General features: G+C 43.6%; 1 protein-coding gene across 1 annotated transcript in view; it reads right to left on the bottom strand.

Annotated features, from left to right (window-relative positions):
* Window positions 1–18898, bottom strand: part of CD4 (CD4 molecule) — a 45264-nt gene extending 26366 nt beyond the window's left edge. The window contains exon 1 of the mRNA XM_048504392.1: window positions 18826–18898. The gene's annotated coding sequence lies outside the window, so the exon portion shown is untranslated. The remainder of the gene's footprint in view (window positions 1–18825) is intronic.
* Window positions 18899–23085: the final 4187 nt, after the last annotated feature.

Below are 23085 nucleotides of genomic sequence, written 5' to 3' on the forward strand. Positions count from 1 at the left end.
GCCATTGTTGACCCCCTTCCCCTCTCCAAAACCAGCCTTTCCCAACATCTGTCCCCCAAATCTTCAGGAATAGAGTTGGCAACTGTATGAGAAGGATGTCAAGGTTGTGTGAACCATAAGCAACCTGAAATGACTAGTTCTCTGGGACTTTGGCGAGATGCTCACTCCTTGGTCCCCGCATCCTTGTGTGCAAATATTTTTGGCTGCCACTTCAGAGTCCCTTTTAAGAGTAAAAAGGCTCTTTCCAAAAAAAAAAAAAAGCATGACCTACAAAGCCACAGGTATCAAACCTGCCTCAGAGTTTGGAGAGAAATACATGGCAGGATCCATAAGTGCTGTTTTGTGAGTGTGTGTGTGGTGTTTGTATGAGGGTTATGTAAACAACACCTTTTGTCCTCCTGCGCATGCCCGTGCGCTTCCTTTCCCCCTCCTCCCTCTCTCTCAGCCTTCCTCCTTGGGCTTGTGGTCGGCTGGCTCTGTTCTTGCTCTTGTTTGCGGCTGGGGTTTTGTTCAGAGGCCTGCTGGGAATTGATAAAAAGGTTCTGCCGCCTCAGAGCGCCAGGCCTTCCTGTGGATTTCCCTCTCCCCACTCCACCCTCCAGGGCAGCCAGAGAACAATCTCCTTGCCACTTCCACAGTGTTTTTCAAAATCTGAACATTGTCTTTTAGTTTTGTTAAGCAGATGGTTGATGCCTGTTCCTCTTTATCAAATAACAAAGAACTGACGCACAGCAGCAAAGAAAGCTTCTTTTGAAAAGAAAAAGCTTGTTTAAAAATGACGAGATTTTCTAATTTCCAGGTTAATGTACACCTGAGAAATAATCACATAAAGGCCCTAATCAAAGGTATAATTTGTGCCAGGCAATTTACTGACAGTCCCCAATTGTGTTTAGCGGTTAAATGCTTAGCATTTCCTCCCAAAAGCTAATGCTTCAAATATCAACACAGTAGACTTGTAAAGGCAGGTCTATACGTTGTTCCTGTATGCAGAACAGAAAGATGAAGCTGAGAAAGGGTAACTTGGCAGAGGCATGGTTTGAACTGGGGACTTCCTAGTTCACAATTTAGGTTGTTTGAGTAAAGTCTTCCTTAGCAATCTCCCTTCCAAGGAGCAACCCTGATTAGCTTCTGAGATCAGGTGAGATCGGTAGAGTTGCCAGCTCCAGGTCAAAAAATTCCTGAAGCCTGAGGAGGGTGGGATTTGGGGAGGAGAGGCACTTCAGTGGGGTATAATATCATAGAGTCCACCTTACAAAGTGGTCATTTTCTCCAGGTAAACTGATCTCTATTGCCTGGAGATCAGTTGTTATAGTGGGAGATCTCCAGCATTTAACTGTACAGTTTGAGGTGAATTTGCTACAGCATCACCACTCTAGGGTTGCCAGCATCCAATTCAGCATCTCAGATCACATGTGATCCATGAACTATGGCCAACACAGTGGTTGTACACACTGAACAACGCTTATTATAAAAAATAGAATGGCCCAAAGTGCTTATGCACACGTGCCCTTTTCTATTTAGAGAACCGAACTGGAATTTCCCCCATGTCACTGTGGCATTGTGGTGAAGAGTGGCAGACTTTAATCTGTAGAACTGGGCTTTTCCCCACTCCTCCACATGAGTAGTGGATTCTGATCTGGTGAATAGGGTTTATTTCCCCACTTCTTCACACAATGCCTGCTGGGTGACCTTGGGCTAGTTACAGTTCTCTCAAAACTCTCTCAGCCCCACCTACCTCACAAAATGCCGATTGCGGGGAGAGGAAGGGATTGCAATTGTAAGCTGCTGTGAGACTCCTTAAACGCAGAGAAAAAACTCTTCAACAGTTTGCTGTACTGTAAAGCATGACAAATAAAATAATTTTAAAATTAACATTCTTAAAATTTCTGACATTTCCAAGCTTGGTTGTACCTGAGGTCCTATCCATGTATTACAGTTCCCTCATGTTCTTCCTGAATTGGTAGGATAAGCCAGTCATGGCAAGACTAGTGCTGGGAATGTAATTCTCAAGCACACAGGGCCCAATTAGAATCAGGACCACGATGCATAAGGAAGGGGATTTCACTCAATTTCTCTTGCCGTTCAGTCCTGCCTTTATATTCACAAGTGGCAAAAACAGTGTGAGCAACTTTCAGGAGGAGGCTTTTTGGTGTGAAAATGATCTCACAATAAGTTTCCTGATCCTCCCTCCTTTCCTCTTCTACCCTTTTTCCTGACTCGAATAAATAAAATTATAAGATTATAATTAGATGGTTTTATTGTATTATTTTTAAATTATATTTTTGAATTATTCTTTTATTGTATTTTAATGATGAGCACTCCCCTGAGCCTGCATAGTTGGGGTGGGAAGGTGGTCTAAAAATCCAATAAACTAAACTAAACTAAATTCCACTGATTTGTTTCACATCATGACAAAAATCAATCACACTATTATTTTCTTGTGCAGCCAAGACTACTAGATTTGGTAACTTTCAAAATGCTAACTTTAAAATATTCACAAAAATGTTACTTTTTTGATTGAAAAAATAAATCAGCTCATATCCATAAATCCAATATTAAATAATTTAACAACTGCTCCCCTATTCCTCAGGAAATCCTTGTTATGCTGTGAGCTGGCAGTGAGAGACTTAAGAGGGTCAAAAATAGGACCTGGGTTAACAGGAATAAATAAACTGCACACTGATTTTGTAACAGGTAAGAGGGCTGAAATAGTAAGAGGGAAGTCTCATGCAGCATTACTATAATCTAAGCCCATTAATTTTCTAATAAATATTTTAATAACGTAGTCCTATGTAGAGTTTCTATGGCCACTGGATGGTCCAGGCCAGAGCCGTAGGGAGGGGAAACTGTGCACAGGGCACGTGTGTGCCCTGTGCCCCCACCACGCCCCCACCCCAGAACACCATGCCACTCCTCCACACCAGTGGGTGCCTGGTGCAAGACACCTCCCCCTGTCCCCTGGGTGCTACCAGTGTCCAGGCTGGCCTGATCTTCTCATATCTTGGAAACTGAGCAGGGTCAACGTTGGTTAATACTTGGATGGAAGTCCAGGTTCACTACTGCAAACCACCACTGTTAGCCTCTTGCCTTGAAAACCATACAGGATCATCATAAGTCAGCTGCAACTTGACAGCACTTTCTACCATCAAGCCCACTTAAATTAATGGGCTTGCAGTGGTGTAAATCTGCACAGGATTATATTGTAAGGATATTTATCAGAAAATTTGTCCATACCTTCGTCAAAAAATAATTCCCAGGATTCTTTGAGGGAAATCAGGGTGATTTCTACACAGCACACTAATAACATGTGTAGCACATTATTAAATAAGCCCGGTTTCCCCTGTTAGCCTTTGTACAGGAGATTTCACCCCTCCAGGAAGCAGATGCAGACAGTCCAGGTTGCTGCGGCTCCTTTGGTTTCTCCAAAAAGATTGCTAGTGTAGCGATTTTTATAAAACCTGGGTTGAGGAAAATATAACAGGTTGAACCCATTTTAGGGAAGAGCCCTGTACGAAGTTCTTTCCCCAAAACAGGATAAATAGCTTCCTCAGCCCATTATATTTTGACTGTGAAGAAACCACCCATGACCGACTAATACAATGAATACATTTGTAGTGTCTCTAGGTCCTTATTTGTAGCTGGTTTTAAAACATTTTTGTAGAAGTGATGAGCTACAAACTCCTGAGTTTGTTCATACTTGCTTGTTCATAACACTATTCATTGAAGAATGGAAGGCACCCAATATTCCAGTTCTATAACCCAAGCTTCCCATAATCTTACATTCCCTTAATTCACCAGATGCTGACAAACCAACCCTCCAATTGGCTCTCTACATCTGTCTTTTCTTCAGACTCTTCTTCACACATAATGTTTTCTCTGAACACTACTAAAAAGGCAGGTGGGGGAGTATACAGCGTATGTGTAGTTGAGGCATGTGTCTATTTTATCATTTGAACACAAATGGGAAGCCATGGTTCACAGCAGGTTCCCAGTGAGGGAACCAGCATGTGTAGTGGTTAGAGGGTCAGACTATGGAGAGTCACGTTTGTGTAACCCCCATGCTCAGAATGGGTTGACCCAGAAAGGGGTGGAGACCCAAAGCAGGAGGAGGCTGCAGAGCTCATGTGGTTTGGAGGAGACAAGGCTACCAGACTCGGACCTTGATTTGTATAAGCCCTTAACACGTTGTTAAGGATTTTTTATGTTTGTAATGGGTGAGAGTTCTCCTGGAAACCTTCATCATGTTGAATCCTGTTCACCAAGCCCTTGGAGTCTTCAGGAGCCAACCCACTTGCAAAGAAGAATTGGACTTGGCAATATCAGAAGACTGTAACTAGAAGGACTTGAAATGAAACCTGAACAGGACCTTGAAGTGTGATGTTAAATGTTGATATTTGATGTTATATGTTAAGAAAGTAAACCATTTTGTTTTTAAAATTTGTTGTTGCAAACTCATTCCAAGTTCTGCCCCACAGAACCCACAGATAGAGGTTACATTTGCATCCCTGCTCTGCTATGAAAACACACCAGGATGACATAGTCACTTTCCCTCAGCCTAATTTACCTCAGAGGGTGACTGTGGTGAGGAAAGAATGGAAGAAGGAAGAATGATTTGTAAACTGCAGAAAGTCCCTATGAGAGACAGAAGTGGGCATAAATATCTAAATTTAATGTGGCACTCTCTCATAGGCTTAATAAGAAACCATGTACTTGTGTGGCACCTGTATTTTCCCAGTTGGCCGCTGTGAGTTCTTAAAATGGGACTGCCAATTCCCTGGCAATGTATATATGTGCGGAGGGGGGAACCTGTTGCCTCGGGTCAGATGTAGGTAAATGGTCACATCTAACAATTGGTAGTCCTACAGATTGCCAAATCTCAGGGTCTTACCCTCCTTTTCAGGATCTCCAGAGTAAGCAACAAAACAATCTAGGGAAAAAATCTGCTTTTCTTGAGAATTTTGCTATTTGCTTCCCGTAAAGCACTGCCTTGGTGGCTGCAGGCCCAGATAAGATCTGCCCAGACATAGGGCTTCCAACCACCAGGTGTGCCTGGAGATCAACTGAAATTCCAAGAGATCTCCAGGCACACCTCTCCAGGCAGAGATCAGTTCCCCCGGGGGGAAAAAATGGCTTCTTTAGAGGGTGGACTCTAAGGCATTATACCCCGCTGAGATCTCTTCCTTCCCCAACCCCACTCCTCAAAGGTTCCACCCCCAAATCTCCAGGAATTTCCCAACTTGGAACTGGCAATCCTACTTCTCAGCAGCCAATAAGTTACACCACATCCTAGTAGAGTCAGTGGCTTAGATACCCCAGAATATTCCACGGGCAAAAGTATTTCCACTTGCAGAGTACAAAATGAACCCCGAAATGTTCCTGGGGAACCAGGGATGCCCAAGAGCAGGATTTCAGGGGAGCATTTCATGAAGCTGTGGCAAGAATGTTTGTGAAGGACTGTTTGGTGTGTCAGGATGGTGAAGAAGGGGACTACAAGAAGTCTGCCTTGCAAAGCACTGGCAGTCCTCAGGGGGCAAAACATAGGGTCAAAGGGTGGAGCTTCCTCGCTCAGCTCGGGCTTCCTGGATGATTTTGCACGCCAAAATTGCCCCTCTGTTGCCACAGGCAATGCCCTGATGCAATCGGGAGTTTTGCACAGCCCCTGGGGCTGCAGCGTGGCTGCCATGTTTCTGCTTCGAAGCCAGCCCACAAAAGTTGAGGTCCTTTCAAAATGCCCCTTTGTTGCTCTGGAGGCTTCCATGCAAAACTCCTCCGTAGCAGAAACAGGGCCAGTTTTCCTGCCTCCCCACTCTGGCCTGACCCACCAATGGACAGGCGCTGAGAAGCAGCATCCTCCCCACCCCAGAGAAAAAAACGGAGGGAAAAACCGTGGTTTTTAGAAAGGAGGGAGAAACCTTGGGCAGAAAAATGACGTGTGCAGTCTCTGCGAACATGAGGATGTCGATTCTCTTGCACATGCAAGAATTGTAGATTTACATTTTAGACCGGGGGAGGGGGGGGAGTGGAGGCGGCAATCCCATCGCACATGCAAGGATTTTAGACGCGGGAGGGCGAGGGCGCCGATTCTCAGCGCCTGTTTTGTGTTCAGAGTCATGTAAAATTAAAATAGTGAAAGTGAGTGGGGGGAATGGGGCAAGATTCAGCCAATCCAAATACAAGAAATGGACGCTGCCCACACATGCATGAAAGAGACTATGGAAGAGTTCACGGTGCTTAAGCAGTGCTTATGGGAAAGCCCCGAGCTTGTGGGGAACCATTCGGAGCTTCCCACACCAGCCCTGACTCAAGCGAAGGACAGAGATTGGCAGCAGTGGGGAACTACAATCAGGGAGAGAAGCCCCGCAGCAGATAGACTCCCTGGCTCAGCAGAGCAAAATCAGCTCCAGAGCAAAATCAGCCCCTGACGGGTACATGCAACAACTTCCTGACAGATTCCTGATAGCCTTATGAATCCAGCATCTCTCACAGCAACAACGCTTTTAGGGGAGAGGTGACTCGGATTGGGCAGCAAAGGCTGAACAACATTGCAGAGGAATAGGAGGGAGATTCATTGTGTAAATAAATAAAATAAATAAATATTAAATGCCAGTGCTTTCACACATCACCACGTGTACTCTGGGGGATTTCTTATGCTGTTTGTTTGCAAGTGCATAGAATAAAAGAGAGAACTGAAGATTTTTTTTAAAAAATGGAATGTAGTATTTCATGCTCCTGATTTTGCCAAGTTTGCCGTGTGCTGATGCGGTATAGCCATTTGAGTTGGACTAGGGAAATCTGAGTTCAGATCTCTGCTCTGCCATGAAGTTCACTGGGTGACCTTGGGCCAGAAGGAAATGGCAGACAACCATGATGGCAGATGAGAAAACGATTAGGAAACTGCAGAAAATGGTGCAGCCAGAGAATCAAAAGCAGCATAGGAAGAGGGGGGCATAGAGCTGCAAATTTGGGCTGGAGAAATGTTTCAGATTTGATCACACAGCAAAGGTAAAATGTTTGGAAAACATTTCAGACTCAAGAATCATTTTAAAAGGAGATTCATTTAAAATGTTTTGAGGCTGAAAATAAAACCTTTTCAGAACATAAAGGGGGCAAAAAACCATGCAGCAATCCACAGAGGAAACATTTTATTTCCTGCCTCAAAACCTTTTATTTTGGTTGTGCAGAAAGGGCCTGTTTCTCTTATCCTAAACTAATCTCACAGGGTTGCTGTGAGGATAAAATGGATAAAGAAAGAACCATGCACACTACCAGGGGCGTACTGGCCCAGGGACGAGGGATACCTGTGTCCACGGGTGCATGCCTTTTGGTCACGTGAGGGTGGTGCCGGATGCCCCCCCCACATGATGAATCAGTGTGCGCCCCCCTGCCTTAGCACCCCTCACCCCTTGCGGCCGCCCTGCTGGCTGGCTTCTGCCCTCCCCAGGCCCTGGGGAAAGCAGCAGCTGGCCTCCAGGGATGTGCAGGGAGGTGGCACTCTGCCCCCCCCTCCCCTGCAGCCGGGCTTCTGCCCTCCCCAGAGCCTGGGGAGAGCAGGAGCTGAGCCGGCCTCCAGGGGATGTGGTTTTAAAAGCACGGAGACTTGGGGTGGGGCTTGGGGCGGGGTCCTTTAAAAATGCAGATGCACACCTCTGAATGTGGGTGGGACATTCCAGTTGCTCCCTTTTTAGACAGATTTAATTATTTTGTATATCACAAAGTTAAGGAGAGCAGGTTGCATGCTTTGTGTTTACATGTGTCATGATTTCAGTGCCCAAAACTTTTTTTCCATGCTGGAGAAATAGGAGTGGGAGGTCCTACTTGAGGTCCTGGGGTTGCTAGAGATTTTCCACCATATATGTTCCCTTAACAGAGGTGGAAGGGGGAGCTGTGATGATGGATCAGCCAATCAGAATGCAGGAAAAACAGGCTGTTTGCGCCTGCATAGCTACATATGCATTGTAAAAAAAATAGTGGGTTTGTGCGAAGAGGCAGAAAGAAAACGGATTGTTTCTCCCTGACGCATTGTTTCTCCCTGACCTCAACCTCAATGGGCACCTATGTGAAGGAACAGAATGGACCCGGATGCAAAAATAACGGATGCAATCCATTATTATTATGCTGTGTGGAACCACCATAGACAGAAGTTCCAGGTGGCAAGATTTCATTACTTTTCAATGAGAAAGCATTGACAGTTAGGGCGGTCTCTATCATATTTGATTCAATTACAAATTATAGATTGTGGTACATAGGAGCCAGAGCAAGCAACAACACTCCCCCCTCAGACTCCCCAAAACAACCCCTGAACCCTGATGCACTCAGAGATTCCTGCATCTCTCTTGCTACAAATCTGACTCCAAACTCTTCTTTGCTTGCTCCACTCTCTAGGTGTGTTACCACCTGAAAACTGTATTCCAGATAATCAGGAAAAATACCCCCCCACCCCGACTTAGGCCGGGCCATTAAAGTTCTTTTGTCAAGCTCTCCAACCACTCAGTCAGTCAGTGATCAAGAAACTTTTCATAGCTACTTGTCCCAGCCAGAGTTGCTTTTGGTGATGGTGGATAACTCACAAAAAATGCTTCCAGTCTGTGCAAAAGTGCTCTAAAAGTTCATTTAGCTTAATTAGAACTACACTTAAGGCCTTAATTGAAATCAGGTCTCCTTCACCCCCTTCTGGGACAAAACAGGCTTCCCTGCTAAAGGCTTTTAACCCACCCCAGTCTTTCCTGCTCACACCAGGTGAGCATATTGTTTGCCCATATTGCATGGTGAGGGAACAAGTAAATGAGTGGCTGTTAGGAAAGCCAGTAGAATGCCTTCCCTCAGCAGGACTGAGATATGAATATGGATGCTTCTCAGTTTCCCTGTTACTCAAACTGCAGGTTGCTGGGCCAATGGGTTTTTTCCCCCACTGAAGTAAAATTAAGGGTACCTTTTATCCCTTCCTCCAGATTACTTTCAGAGAAAGAACGTTTCCTGTGTTTCTGTTGTGGACAGCCTTCTCTAAGTTATTCCACTGTGTCTCTGAGCTATGCCCAACTCCAGGTGACCCATACGCAGAAAGGGTCACAGTGTGGTTACTCTCTCTCAATGGAAGATGTTTGGAAAGAAGCAAGGTACCCTGAGAAGTAACTCCAACAGAGTTTCAGCAGGCAGTAGCTGGGAACTTTTGAACCTCACAATAAGTCTTTAATTATTGAATGTATTAATTTTTTATTGAAAGTATTTACTTCAAAAAACTAGCTGTTCTGTGTGGGGAAATGGTGGGAATTTCAGATACCTAATTGGTAGATTCTGCACAGCACAAATATTATGTCTTTAGGATGTTATAAAAAAAGTGTTTTGGGGAAGAATTTCACACAGTTCTCTCCCCCAAAATAATTTCAGCCCGTTATATTCCTCTCAACCTGGGGTTTTAAAACATCGCTAAACTAGCGATCTCCCCCAACCCAGGTTGAAGATGATTCCTGCCTGCTGAGCAAACAGGCAGGAAACATTTTACTTCTCCCACCTAAACCTCTTATGTTTGTTTCTGCCGCTCGTAGCCGCCATTTTGTGTGCTGCAAACAGATTCTCCGTTGAGATTCCCCATGGAGATTTCCTCTGCTTGCAACTCATCCATTTGCTATTTCACTGTAAAAAATGGATGAATAAAGTTTGTTTTGCCTGGTGATTCCTTGTATGTGCTGTTCATCCTTTTTTTAAAAAGGGGATATCTGCAAAGCTACAGCAACACGATTAGAGAAGCTGCAATATATGCGTATTTGTGTCGCCGTAGCTTTGCAAACATCCCCCTAAAAAAAAGGATAAACGACACATGCAAGGAACTTCTAGGCAAAACAAACTTTATTCATCTACTTTTTACAGTGAAATAGCAAATGGATGAGCTGCAAGCAGAGGAAATCTTGGTGGGAAATCTCCACAGAGAATCTACTGCAGCACGCAAAATGGCGGGTGCCACTGTGAAACTGACAAGAACTCCGTGCAGGAAAAACGATCCATTTTGGCTGGCAACGCTTGTGTTCTCCCGCAATGTGGGAACACAAAATGCCAAAATGGACCTTTTCATAACGTCCTAATGACATTATATTTACGCTGTGCAGAACCCACTGTTGTGAGCCACTTGGTGTCACAAAACAATATAATGTGGTGCTTTGTTTGAAGAGGTCTTAGCTGGTCCCCCAAAACTGGTGTGTATTACAGTTAAGTAACCTGATCATCCATTAAGGCAATCTGAGGACTCAGCACAAGACATGAAAGGAGTCCTTAGTATGTTTCTCTCTCTAAACGTCACGTGTCTATGGGCCCAATTTAGATCAGAAATCCGTGGCACAAGGGGTGGTGGTGGTTCAGACTTCCTCCTGACCAGAAACAGCTCTGGGAAACTGCTGCTCCCTTGAGCCATTTCAGATCAGGAGAAGGAAGGCTTAATTCTCCTCTCACGGCAGTCTGGATCTGAACTGGGCCTCCATGTACCTAGATTTTCGACAGAGAAATATGGAAGAAATTGTATTCTCAAAGTTCTCAGCATCCTGCATGACTGGGTCCTATGAATACAGAAGGAATGTCTCTTTAGATGACTGTGTCAGCCCTAAGGATGATACACATTCTTGGTTTACAGGTCTTATAACTAGCCACTGGAAAACAGGCCCAACATCCCTTTATATTAAGGGGATCCGCTGTTTCCCCCTCTTGGGGAGGGCTTTAAATATGGGTCTTATTGGACCCCTTTTAATTATATTAACCGCTGTTTTTAAAGGGATTTAGTTATTATATTTTAAAACTAGTGGAGCCTGTGCAAATTGTAGTTTACTTTATGTAGTTAATTTTGCTCCCTTTGTTTGGTTTTATTGTTGTAGATTCTATGTTGTACATCGCCCAGAGCCCCTCGGGGATAGGGCGGTATAGAAAACCAAACTAAACAATAATAAATAACATGCCTGCTTCCCACAAAATGGATAACCCAAAATGTTGCCAGGAGGGTGGGATCCCTGTGGGGGCCTGGATGATTTTCAGGAATTGTGGGGAAACACTGGGGGGCTGAGGGGGCAGATTCCCCCTTTTTTTCTAGGCCAGAGATCCCCACCCTTCTTGAGTCTGTGGGCATATCTGGAATTCTGACATGGTGGGCACAGTCACAAAAAGGCTGTTGTGGGTTATCTTCATTTTTGTGTGTTGTTTGTATCTCAGTTTCTCCCTTTGCATGGCTGTCCGTTTTCATGAAGGAATCGAGCTGAAGTACTTCAGTTAATTCTGCACAAACCCCTGTTTTCTTTGTATTTACAACGCAAAGGGGGGGGGGCGGGGTTCCCCTGCTGGGTGCTCTCTTTGCTGCTGCTGCCGCATGGCCATCTGCCTCAGCTTCTTGCTTGGCTATCCCACCCTGCTGCCGCCACTCATCCAAGCGCAGGAAGGAGAGGAGGAGGAGGAAGGCACTATCCTGCCCCTCCAGTGGGACAATGCCCAGCTCGCTGTTAGCCGAACGGGGCGAACGTGGGTGGCAGCGGAGGAGGAGGAGGGGTGCCGGTGGCGGCGAGACTCTGGATGAACGCAGGGGCAGGAAGAGCAGGCGGCAAGGCAGGAAAAATAAATTAGCCCTTCTCCCGTGGTGTTTGCATGGCAGCGGGATCAGTGCGGGATATTTTAAAAGAACCGCCAATTTAGTGATTTTTGAAAACCCCAAGATAAGGGAAATCTTGCAGGGCGGGCCCAATTTAGGACCAGAAGCCGTGTGAAAATCATGTGCAGACCGGGATATTTCACCTCCCCATCCCAGGATATTTGGACCATGCAGAAAATGCCTTAGCTCCACCCACTTTCTAAAAACACTTGGAAGACACTAAGAAAGCTGTTGGTGGGTGTCACTATACCCATGGGCACCACATTGGAGATTGCTGGTCTAGGACCAATATGGAAAAAATGAAATAAAAAAAAGCAGGAAGCCAAAATGTTCTCATGAAATATTGTGTCAAGACATGTTCATTTCTGAAGTTTGGCTATAGAAATATTTTTTTTTCGTTCTGTGCTTTTCTGTTTGATTTGTTCTTCCTCAATGTTGACATCCACATACATTCTAGTACTATGCCCAAGGCCTTATTTTTATCACTATGCTGATGGTTTATTCTATTTTTTCAGTATATTTAAAGATAAATGTCAATGTCTAAAAATTCAGGCTGATTTCACCCTGGGAAGATTCTGTTTCCATGTTTTCTGCTGCAACAAACAGGGGAATTTCCACGGGCAACAGAGAATCCAGGCTGCCTGCACTTTCCTCCATCAGTGGCCATCTCTCCTGCATCCCCCATCTCCATGTTACCAGAGGGCTTATTGATGACTTTTAAAAAATCAGTAATTATTGATTACTATAACCATTTATTGCTGTGATCTAGCTCTTCTGAATTCCTAGCTTTGATTTTTAAAAAGAAAGTCATATAACAGAAAAGCTTAGCCGCTTGCACATTCATTGTGTATCTCTTTCATCTTCCTGAATAATAAGAGTTTGGATTTATACCCTGCCTTTCTCAAGGAAGCTTACAGACTCCTTCCCATTCTGTCCCCACAGCAGGGCCCTTGTGAGGTAGGTGGGACTGAGACAGTTCTGAGAGGACTATGACTGGCTCAAGGTCACTTAACAGGAATGTAGGAGTGGGGAATCAAATCCTGTTCTCCAGGTTAGAGTCCATCTGCCCTTAACCACTACCCCACATACACCCTAAAAATGTATAACCTTTTTTCCTTCATTAATATCTATCTGTCTATATCTACATTTATATCTGCATCTGTATGTAACAATACTCTTGTATGTGTTAAGTCATACAGAGAGCACTTTGGGTTCTTAGTACGTGAATTAAAACTTCCCAAAATGTCCCATTAAAATTGGGGATAGTTTCTGTTTCAAAACTGTGGCTTCAAAATATTTTCAGAAATGTTATATCTCCAGGCAGTATTCTCAGTGGAAGGATCTGTTTGGGAAACTTTATATTAGAAGGCAGCAGCAGGCTGCCAACAGGCCTGGAGAAAAATGCTCTAACAAGGCTTAGTGTGCAAAAATGGGCAATTGAAGCTTTTCAAGGCATGCAGGTCAATAGCATCAGGTGATAAATCACATGCTATGACGCTTCTGTTGAAGGAACAGTACAATTTTTTTCTTCGAGTGATTGGCAACCCTCCGAAGGCAAATGAGTTGCAATTTGAACACAGAGCAGTTTCAAATGCCTTTAGTGAACCATTTGATTTGTATGTTCCTGTTTTGTGTGACTTCATGCACAATTATTCACAGGATACTTATGGCAACTCTCTATTGTTTTTATGGCAGGTCCCGTTTTCCAGCCAAGCCACCTTAGCCAGTGTTTGGGGCAGTGCAGAGGGAAGAGTTTTGATGCTCTGAAGGGATTCAGCTTGAATTCAGCCCTTAGGTGTGCAGGAGATGACTGGAATCCCTTTGGGTCTAGTTTGCCAACATACAGCCCTTCGATGTGATGAGTGAACCTTGCTTGGAGTGACAAAATGATCTTGAACCAATTTTGGACTTTATGGATACTTGAGATGTGAGGCAATGGGGAGGGGTGTATTTGAGCTATTTTACTCTGAAAAAGTATTTAAAAATTCTGAGGACTCCCCCCCACCCCCTCAATTTTTTCCAATGGAGCAACTGGGACACTTTGAAAAGCACTGAAAAACATTCCTATTATCCCCCCCCCCCCACGTCCCAGTTTTTGAAATATGTCAAATGATAGAAAAGGCAAGGTTTTACTCACTCAAAATGTGTAGAATGAAAAATACATGTAAAACTCTATGAGGGATCAGAGAATAATGCCTACGTAGATATACATACAGCTTATTTTCAAGACAACAATTAATATGCTACAACAAGTTTAATTATACTAAATTATTAAAGTGTTCCATGTTGTCAGTGTCACGAAGTTTAACATGGTATCCAGATCTGATGCTTGTCCCAATGTAGTTTTATGAGACATGCTCCAAGTAATACACTTTATTTTTAACTACAAGATTTGTTTTCTAATTTCAGTTTTTCCCTTTCTCACATACACACAAAAAATAAGATAGCTATTCTAAGATAGCCTAGGGTGCAGCAGTTTATACCTCTCTCTGGAGTATTGGGTATATATTTGCAATTTTGCTTGTAGAAATCTAAGCGAGTCTCAGCAGGTTTACTCAGAATAGCCCAACCTGGCCCAATCTCATCAGATATGAGAAACTAGGCAGGGTTGGCTCTGGTTTGTATTTGGAAGGGAGACTACAAAGGAAGTCCAGGATCACAATGTGCAGGCAGGCAATGGCAAATCATCTCAAAATGTCTCTTGCCTTGATAAACCCATGACCGGTTGCCATAAGACGGCTGCAATTTGATGGCATTTTGCACCATCATTCTGAAATAAGTCCTGTTTTATTCAGTGAATTTTACTCCCAGGGGAATATTCTTAGAATTGCACCCTAAAATATTCTTAATATAATAACAGCCTAGCTCCTTCCTTCCTTCATCCCTCCCCCATTCTATTCCCCTTCCTTGAGCATCTAGCTTTTTTGTTATGCCAGAAAGTGTTAGAGGCCGCAAATTCTACACACCCTTGTTTGTAACTGGATTCTCCAATGAATATATACGTTTAGGATTGGACTGTTATTGCCTTAAACATTAGTGACAACAACAAACCCAATATAATGCAGTTATGACAAAACAGTTACATATGATTCAAATTTATAAGATAAATATGTCAAATTGTTAAAAAGTCAGGAATCCTTTAAGCAAGTGGTTCTGAAATGGTGGATTGGGCTCAAAGTGGGTCGTAACACTCTCATAGGTGGGTCGTAAAGTCTTGAGATTAAGAAAGGAATGGGAGGAGCTGTTACAGAGGAGGGAGGAAGAGGAGAGGTAGTTTGGATTTATATCCCCCTTTCTCTCCTAGAGGCTTTCAAACCTGTTTCCCTTCCTCTCCCCACAACAGACACCTTGAGATGTAGGTGGAGCTGAGAGAGTTCTGAAGAACTTTGACTGACTCAGTGTCATCCAGCAGGCTTCATCTGTAGGAGCAGGGAAAGAAATCTGGTTCACCAGATAAGAGACTGCCACTCAGGTGGAGTGGGCAATCAAACCCAGCTCTCCAGATTAGAGTCCACCTGCTCTTAACATCACAGAGGCACTGGGAAGCTGGGAGGCAAATTTGTGTTTGCGCCTGCATAAGACCAAAAAATACAGCATGCTGCTCAGTTAACAGTGTGCGTTTATAAATAGTAAATAATAAAAAGCAAATTATAAACTTGTCATTGTTAACTGACGTGAGAAATAAGTGGTGGAAAGTACCACCAAGTTGCATCTGACTTATGGCGACTCTTTGTGTGGTTTTCACACGAACAGAGGTGGCTTGCCATTTCCTGCCTCTGCATAGCAACCCTGGACTTCCTTGGTGATCTTCCATCCAAGTACTAACCTGAGCAAACCCTGCTTAGCTTCTGATGAAATCAGGCCAGCCTAGGATGTCCAGGTCAGAACATCTAGAAATCACTCCCTGAAAATTCTCCCTGAAAGGGATAAATTTGCACAAGGTTACTTTGCAAGCAGGTCTCCAAAAGTACAGTAAATCCTAATTCAAAAAAGTATGACAGCTGCTCACTGGGTTGTCAATTTGTCATTATGCGTATTTATTTATTTGTTTGTTTGTTTTAAAAACCCTTTCTGTTCTTTTCCATTTGTTTGCCAGTCAAAAACTAAGGCAAACTGAACTCGAATCGAAATTAGTAGGAAAGTGGAGAATGAATGCAAAATTAGCCTCAAGCATGCAAGATTCAAATATAAATTCCTACTCTACCACAAAAGCTAGATGGGTGATTTTGGCCCACTCTCTGCCTAACCTACCTCACAAGAAGGTTTTTATAAGGTTAAAATGGAATATGCGGGAACCTGATAATCCTCTACAGCCCCAATTCCTTAAGTTCTTTTGAATAAGCATTTGAACGGGTTTTCTTAACAGGCCAGGATCATTTGCTGAAATTCCAGCAGGACAAAAACCTGCTATTGGGCCAAAGTGATATTGATATCTGCAAAAGGCAGACTGAAGAATTTATTCGGCATTACACGCATGCTCTTTGGAAATCAATCTGTCAGCAGTGGCTTTGCTCAATTACAAGTTGTTTCTGGATATCTTTTTCAGCCGTCTTGTTTCCTTTGTTACTTTTCACTTCTGTTTTGTTTTCTGCTCCTTCTTGCTTCTGATAGTGGAAAATGTCATCAAGTCGCAGCCGGCTTATAGAGACTTTTCACAGGTGTTTCAAGGCAAGTGATGGTTTGCCATTGCCTGACTCTGCATAGTAACTCTGGACTTCCATAGTGGTCTCTCATCCAAATGATAACCACAGCTGACACTGCTCAGCTTCTGAGATCGGAGGAGATAAGGCCAGCCTGGGCCACCTGCAGTTTATGGCTACTTACTTCTACCTTAGTGGAATTGCAGGAATGGCTTGGTCCTTAGAAAACAAATGGAAGTGGAACGCTCTGTCAAGTAAGTTCCAGGACCTGCAGGACTTAGTACAATTTCTCAGGGTCTGAAAACAGAGCTGTTCCACCAGGCTTATGGTTGAGGACAACAATAGTATTCCACATATTTTGGCCTCCCCTTCCTGCCTTCCCTTCCTTCCTCTCCCTAATTCCCCTCTTCCCTTCCTCTACCCTAACCTCAGTCTTGGTGTGAGTGAGGTTTTAGAGGATATGGTTTAAATTTTAATTACCCGGCCTCAGTGGAGAACTTTGGCACCAAGATGTTGTTCGAATTGGCTTTTATTGATTTTATTGCCAACTGATGTTGCAGGCTGCTGTCCTGAACCCATCAGGGGAAGGGAGGCTCATAAATCGAAATAAATAAATAGTACAAATGAATCAAGCCACATTTGTTTATTTATTATCCTGCCCTCCACCCAGGAACTGTGCTTAGGACCCCTAATAATGTCTATATACATATGTAAATATATTTTAAAACACAGTTAAAATAATAAAAGCTCCAAACTATCCCATTCCACTTCAGGGGGTATAGTCAACAAGCAGTGGTCACCCAGTGAATGGTGATTTAGAAGTATGATCTTGGTGTTCTTTAGGTACTTACACTGAGAACATGTGGATGACTATCGGAGTGTCTAATGTGTTCCAGTCTAGCTTCTCATTCAATTAAGAGCTGTGCAGAACAGAGATTTTTGCAATTACGTTTCAACATTAATACACTTTTGATAGCTCATGTGCAGATTTGACCACCAAATTTGCCCTGCTCTGAGTTTGATGAGGCAGGCCTGAGATATATACAAATTTTATAAGGTGACAGAATGGGAGATGAACAGATCGGATCGAGAAATTATCCTGCATATATCACACTGAAATGAGCAGAATGACGGCATGCCCTTGCATTGCATATTTGATATTCGTGTTTTCTGTCAAGTTTGCACAGGAGAAATGTCCCTATGTAGTATTAGAGTGTTGGCTGGGATCTGAGAGATTCAAATATAAATTCCCACTCTACCACAAAAACTAGATGGGTGATTTTGGCCCACTCTCTGCCTAACCTACCTCACAAGAAGGTTTTTGTAAGGATAAAATGGAGTGACCTTGGGCTAGTCACAGCTTCTCGGAGCTCTCTCAGCCCCACCTACCTCACAGGGTGTTTGTTGTGAGGGGGGAAGGGCAAGGAGATTGTAAGCCCCTTTGAGTCTCCTGCAGGAGAGAAAGGGGGGGATATAAATCCAAACTCTTCTTCTTCTTCTTCTTCTTGAGGAGAAAAGCAGGGTATAATATCTAATCAAACAAGTAAACAAGTGACATATGTGTGTGATGCATGGGAATGTTTTTACCCTCAGGTTCAAAAAATGTCCTGGGTAGGTCCTGTCTGCTCATCCTGAAGCATATTATGTACCATATGGAATAGTATTTCAGTCTAACTGGAAGGAGCAGTGTGAATGGGCCAGAAAAGCGGTGAAGTCCTGGGTGATGATTTAAGCAATTTGCAAGACAAGTGGAAACAAAAATCCTAAGAAATTCAAATCAAAAGGAAGATGCGATGAGCAGGGCAGAAGAAGAAAAAGGAGAATGATGGGAAACTAAATAAAAGATAAAGGATTCCAACCAGATGCAGAAATAAGCAACTGAGAAAAAGCCAAACTAGAAAACCCCTCTACGGTCTAAAAAAACTCTAGAGCAGACAACGGAAAGGAAAGAGACAGATGTTAACTTGCAAAATATTCCAATAAGATAAATTGTGGAGTCATCAATTTAACCACCCAGCGTTATTTAAATTAGAATAGCAATTGATTTGGATCAGAGCTGCAGTGCAAAGTACAGAGGGGGAAATCCTTCCCTCCCAATGATTTTGCCCATCAAAACTGACCATTGCTATCTGGGACTGTTATTAGCCTTGGCTGGGGAAAAAGACAGGCACTCTCTGTTGCCTGTCTTTTTTTCTCTGCCTGGGCTCGATAATAACCTGGACACAAATGGAAAACCAAATGGGTAGAAAGAATAAATCTCTTAACCTACACATACAGTGATCCCAATCTAAACTGGTTCCCTTTTTTAATTGTTGGGAAGATCCACTTGGATCCTCTGCTTCTTGACTAGTTTATTAAGCGTAGTATTGGTGTCACACTTCGTACACTAGAAAGAAAGTAAAATGTTACCCAAAACAGAAAGATCTTGTTCTGCAAATAAATGGGAATCAAGACATAATTTTTACCTCACAGAAAATATTTTCCAGAAGAGCAAATGTGCTAGATCATCAATAAAGTTATTAGGCCATTGTTTAATCTGAGGTTGAGAAGTGAAAGTGGGGTCCTTACCTCCTGGTTTCTGCTGCTATTTCTCCTCTGTCCTATCTCTCTGCAACTGTTGCTCACCAGGTGTTCACTGATCTATGAACAACAATAACTCTGACAGTAGAAAGCGGGGAACCAAACCCTCGTTCTTACTCTCAAACCAAAGAGACGTTTGTTGATGCTGTCATGTTCAGAAAGCCACTCAGCATTTTTTCTTCTCTATTCGTAAGCCTCCACTCCTCAGTGGAAAGCAACCAATAAATTGGCACGGGGCCAGACTTCTCAAAGACTTTTAGTGAGGGAGGAACTTGGATGCTTTTGGGAAATGGGCCGCCTGAAGTTTTTAGGAAACTCACCGCCACTGCTTCAGTCATAACTTCTAATGAATTTTTTAACACCTCTCTCTGTGATCCAGTTTCTCACTGAATTTTCCTCATAAGTCATAGTTGGGCTTTGCGTAGGAACAACAGGCCAAATATCATCACTTTTAACCTTTGCTATTTTGGTTGCACTGTTTACAATTATTTTCTTTGCACGTATGTCTTGGTGTCACAGTTGCCTCTTATAGCTGGTGCAGTCTGGTGGCATCAACATGCCATTAAGTGGGGCATCTGGCAGCGCCCGCTGCCATCAACCTCCGCTGCCTTTCGCTTGAGCACCCTTCCCCCAGCCACTTGTCGCAAGCAGTCCACGTCCAATATTCCCGTCTGTCCTGGCTGCCCAGTTCCATCAGAGGACAGCATGTGAGTAGAGCATGCCCAGGTGCACACATCACCCAGTGCTGTTGAGGAAAAAGTGACCTTAAGCATAGGCAGTGGGATAGGGTCATGAGCGGGCAGGAGAAGAGTGCACAGGCAGATGGGGAGATGGAAAGGGATATATGACGGGGGACCTGGTGGGGGGCAGAGGAGGAAAGGGCAGTCTTTCTGCCCAGGGCTAAAAATCTGAAGTCAGCCTTGCATTATTCCCAGTTCCCTCAGGGGTCCTGTCAAGCCAAATGGGCCCTGGTGGTTTGAATGCCCTAGCTCTGGGGTGGGAAATTCCTGGAGAATTTGGAGCCTGAGGAGGGCGTGGCTTGGGGATGGGCAGGACCTCATCAAAGTATAATGCCATACAGAGTCCACTCTCCATAGCAGCTATTTTTGCCAGCGGAACTGATCTCTGTAACGTGGAGATCAGTTGTAATTCTGGAAGATCTCAGGCCATACCTGGAGACTGACAACCCTATCTGATCCTGCAGGATCTTTTTCAGCCTTGTTAATCTTGCAGCAGCAGCACAAGCAGCAGGGAATTCTGGGAAGCTGCAAGAACATTCTGAAGGTGACAGGTAAAAACCATTGGTCGTTCTGTTGTTCCCTGACTGACTGTGTACTGCTAATCAATGCTATGTAAAAGTGCCTTTGACTAAGATACTGTATAAGCTTACTATCACAACCAAACTGTAACAAACGATGAGCCGTGAATGTAACAATATATATGTGATACTTTGTTGATATGTATATATACTGTTTATTTTTCTCTTTCTGTTGTTCTCCTTATGTTTATGAACTTCTGAGGTAAAACAGCTGGTCTTTTGAGAGCTAACTTAACGTGCCACACAATCCACATTTTTGTTCATTACTCTGCTTGACAGGATTATATATTTTAAATATACCTGTTGCCCTTCAGATCTCAGGATATACCTGGAGATTGGCAACCCTATCTGATCCTGCAGGATCTTCTGACATGGAAGTGGAGAACTGTACTGCAAAACATGCAAGTTTCCCAAGAAAGCATTTTTATTTCATTTAATCAACAGTACTTTTAACTCAGGCCTGTGATTTTGCGCAGCCTACTAATTGTCATTCCCTAACTGTAGCTCAAAGAGTTCAGCCTGTGATTTACACAATATTCACCCTCCTCCTGTGCCTTTACTGTAACAATTTGCCAGAACAACTTCACACTCTCTGGAGGTTCAGTTTCTTAACTTCACAAGCGGCATTGATTTCTCACCTGCTTCCTAAACTTACTGCAGCAAAGTTTAACTAAATTAAACACTCCACTCTCTGTAGACCAGACTTACAAAGCTTATTGAAAATGGTATCACCTATAAGCTGATCAGAAGGTGGTCTAGATAGGCCCAGATATCATCTCTTCTAAAATATCACCATCCCCATTCAGGTGTCTTTAGGAACTGGCCAACATCCACAGTTAAAATTGTCCCTATGTGGCAAAAAAAAGTTGTGTTTTAGGGTCAAACCAGACCTGTGTTGAAAGTTAGAACTCCTAGTAATTTTTTTCCAAACTCAATTTGCAATTTTTAAAATTTGTGGGAGCTCCAGTCATGGGCTTCCCAGAGCACATCTGGTTTGGATCAATTAGCTTGGTATTCTAGACAAGAGTTGTTTGCTTCTTAGATGACTCAACCAGCACAGTTTGATGGGACATTCTGATCTTTTTTTAAAAAAAAAACACGGAGTCTTATGTATTCTAATTTTTTTAAAATCTCTTAGGCCAAGGTTAGGGTAAATGTCTACCTGACCTCTTGTTGGCTGAACAATGTTTAGGAGAAAGTGAAGTCCACAGGCCACAAAAAGTTCCAGGGGCCAGTTATGCTTATTACTGGGTCAAGCCTATTGAAGTTCATCTTAAGGTCAATCTTTATACATCTAGAATAAGATGGAAGCTGCTTCCTCATGGGGATTTTTGTCTGAATGGAAAGTAAGAAAGTGTCCAAGAGGAAGGTCCTCATGATGCCATACTCATTTTCACAACTTGTGGGATTCTCAGGGGTTTCAATTTTGAAGTAGATTTAAAATAAACCTGATTTAGTCCGTCTGAAAGGGGAATCTTCTGAGTGATTATAGAGGACTGTCCCTGTGAACTATCCTTACACCTTCAGTTGTGGGCTGGGAGTGTAATGGGGGTGAGAGCATTTGGGGGGGGGGGCAGAGACCAATGTCACCTGGAAGTGATGTCACAGCATTGTGCAATGCTCTAGGAATTCATCCAATCTCTATTAAGACAATTCATAGAGCTTTGCACGACTCTGTGATGTGGCTTCCTGGCATTTCCCCAGAAATGATGTCACCTCATCATGCAGTGACACGCATGTCCTTCACTCTTTTGAGCAAGGTGGAGGCCAGAGTACTGCAGTGGGATGTCACCTGCTGCAGCAGGCAACCTGGTAAAGCTATTCTCTCACCGCTGGGAGTGGGGAGGCACTAAGCTCTGTTTTCAAGTGGCATGGGGCAGCTTACTACCATGTGCCATTCCTACTTCCCTGTAGCCTTTTAAAGTGCTCTCCCACTTCCTCTGCCAAGCTGCATTATAGCATTACAACATGGCTTGGTAGTGAAAGAGGAAATGCAGGGAAAGGGGGCGTTCTATGCTTCAGGGACCCCAGTATAATTACCATTACTTTAGCACAGGCACGGTGAAAGATAAGGGAGGAATGGGAAACAAGTGCCAGCAGCAAGCAATGTGGGAACAAGTTTGTGTGTGACACCATTTCCCTTTATTTCAACTCCACTTGCTGCTGCTGCTAGATTGCCAGCTCCAGGTTGGAAAATACCTGGATATTTTGTGGGTGGAGCCTGTGGAGGGTGGGGTTTGGAAAGGGGAGGGATCTCAGTGAGATATGATTCCATAGAGTCCACACTTCAAAGCAGCCATTTTCTCCAGGTGAACTGGAGATCAGTTGTAATTCCAGGAGATCACACCTGGAGGCTAGCAAGCAACCTTAGACTGTTGCTAGGACGTGGTTTCTTGTTCCTGTATGGATGCAACCAAGGTTTATCTTAGAGTAAAAACACAGTTGTGAGTGTTTCAGTGTGATTATCAGATCATGATTATCTTCTGGGGCAAAACTACACATTTGTATTTGACCCTAATGCAGTAATGGGGGCAATAATATGGCTTGGAGTAGTAGGCTAGAGGAACAGCTTTTGTGACCCCTGAAAATGATCTGTCTCAGATGCATTTACCAGGCTGGGGAAAAGGACAGGCATAATATGGACAGCTATCTATTTTCCCCTACTGAGGCTTAAAACGTTAGGGTGGGAAAGCTTTTTGATTGGGGAAACAGCATGTGTTCAGCCCCTCTTTCTCAGAGCTGAAGCCCCAGCCAGACTTGTCTCCCCTTTTAGGGCAAAATAAACAAGTCCCGTCTGTGTCACATGTAACTTGGTTTTCTGCCACCACCACAACAAGGAGACTAACACCAGATCCTGACTGAACACGCTGTACGTAAATATATTTCATGGTGTTGATTTCATTTGCCTTCTTTTGGAGGAATAGGGTGTA

The sequence above is a fragment of the Sphaerodactylus townsendi genome, linkage group LG07 (genome assembly GCF_021028975.2).
Source record: "Sphaerodactylus townsendi isolate TG3544 linkage group LG07, MPM_Stown_v2.3, whole genome shotgun sequence".
Lineage (NCBI taxonomy): Eukaryota > Metazoa > Chordata > Lepidosauria > Squamata > Sphaerodactylidae > Sphaerodactylus > Sphaerodactylus townsendi.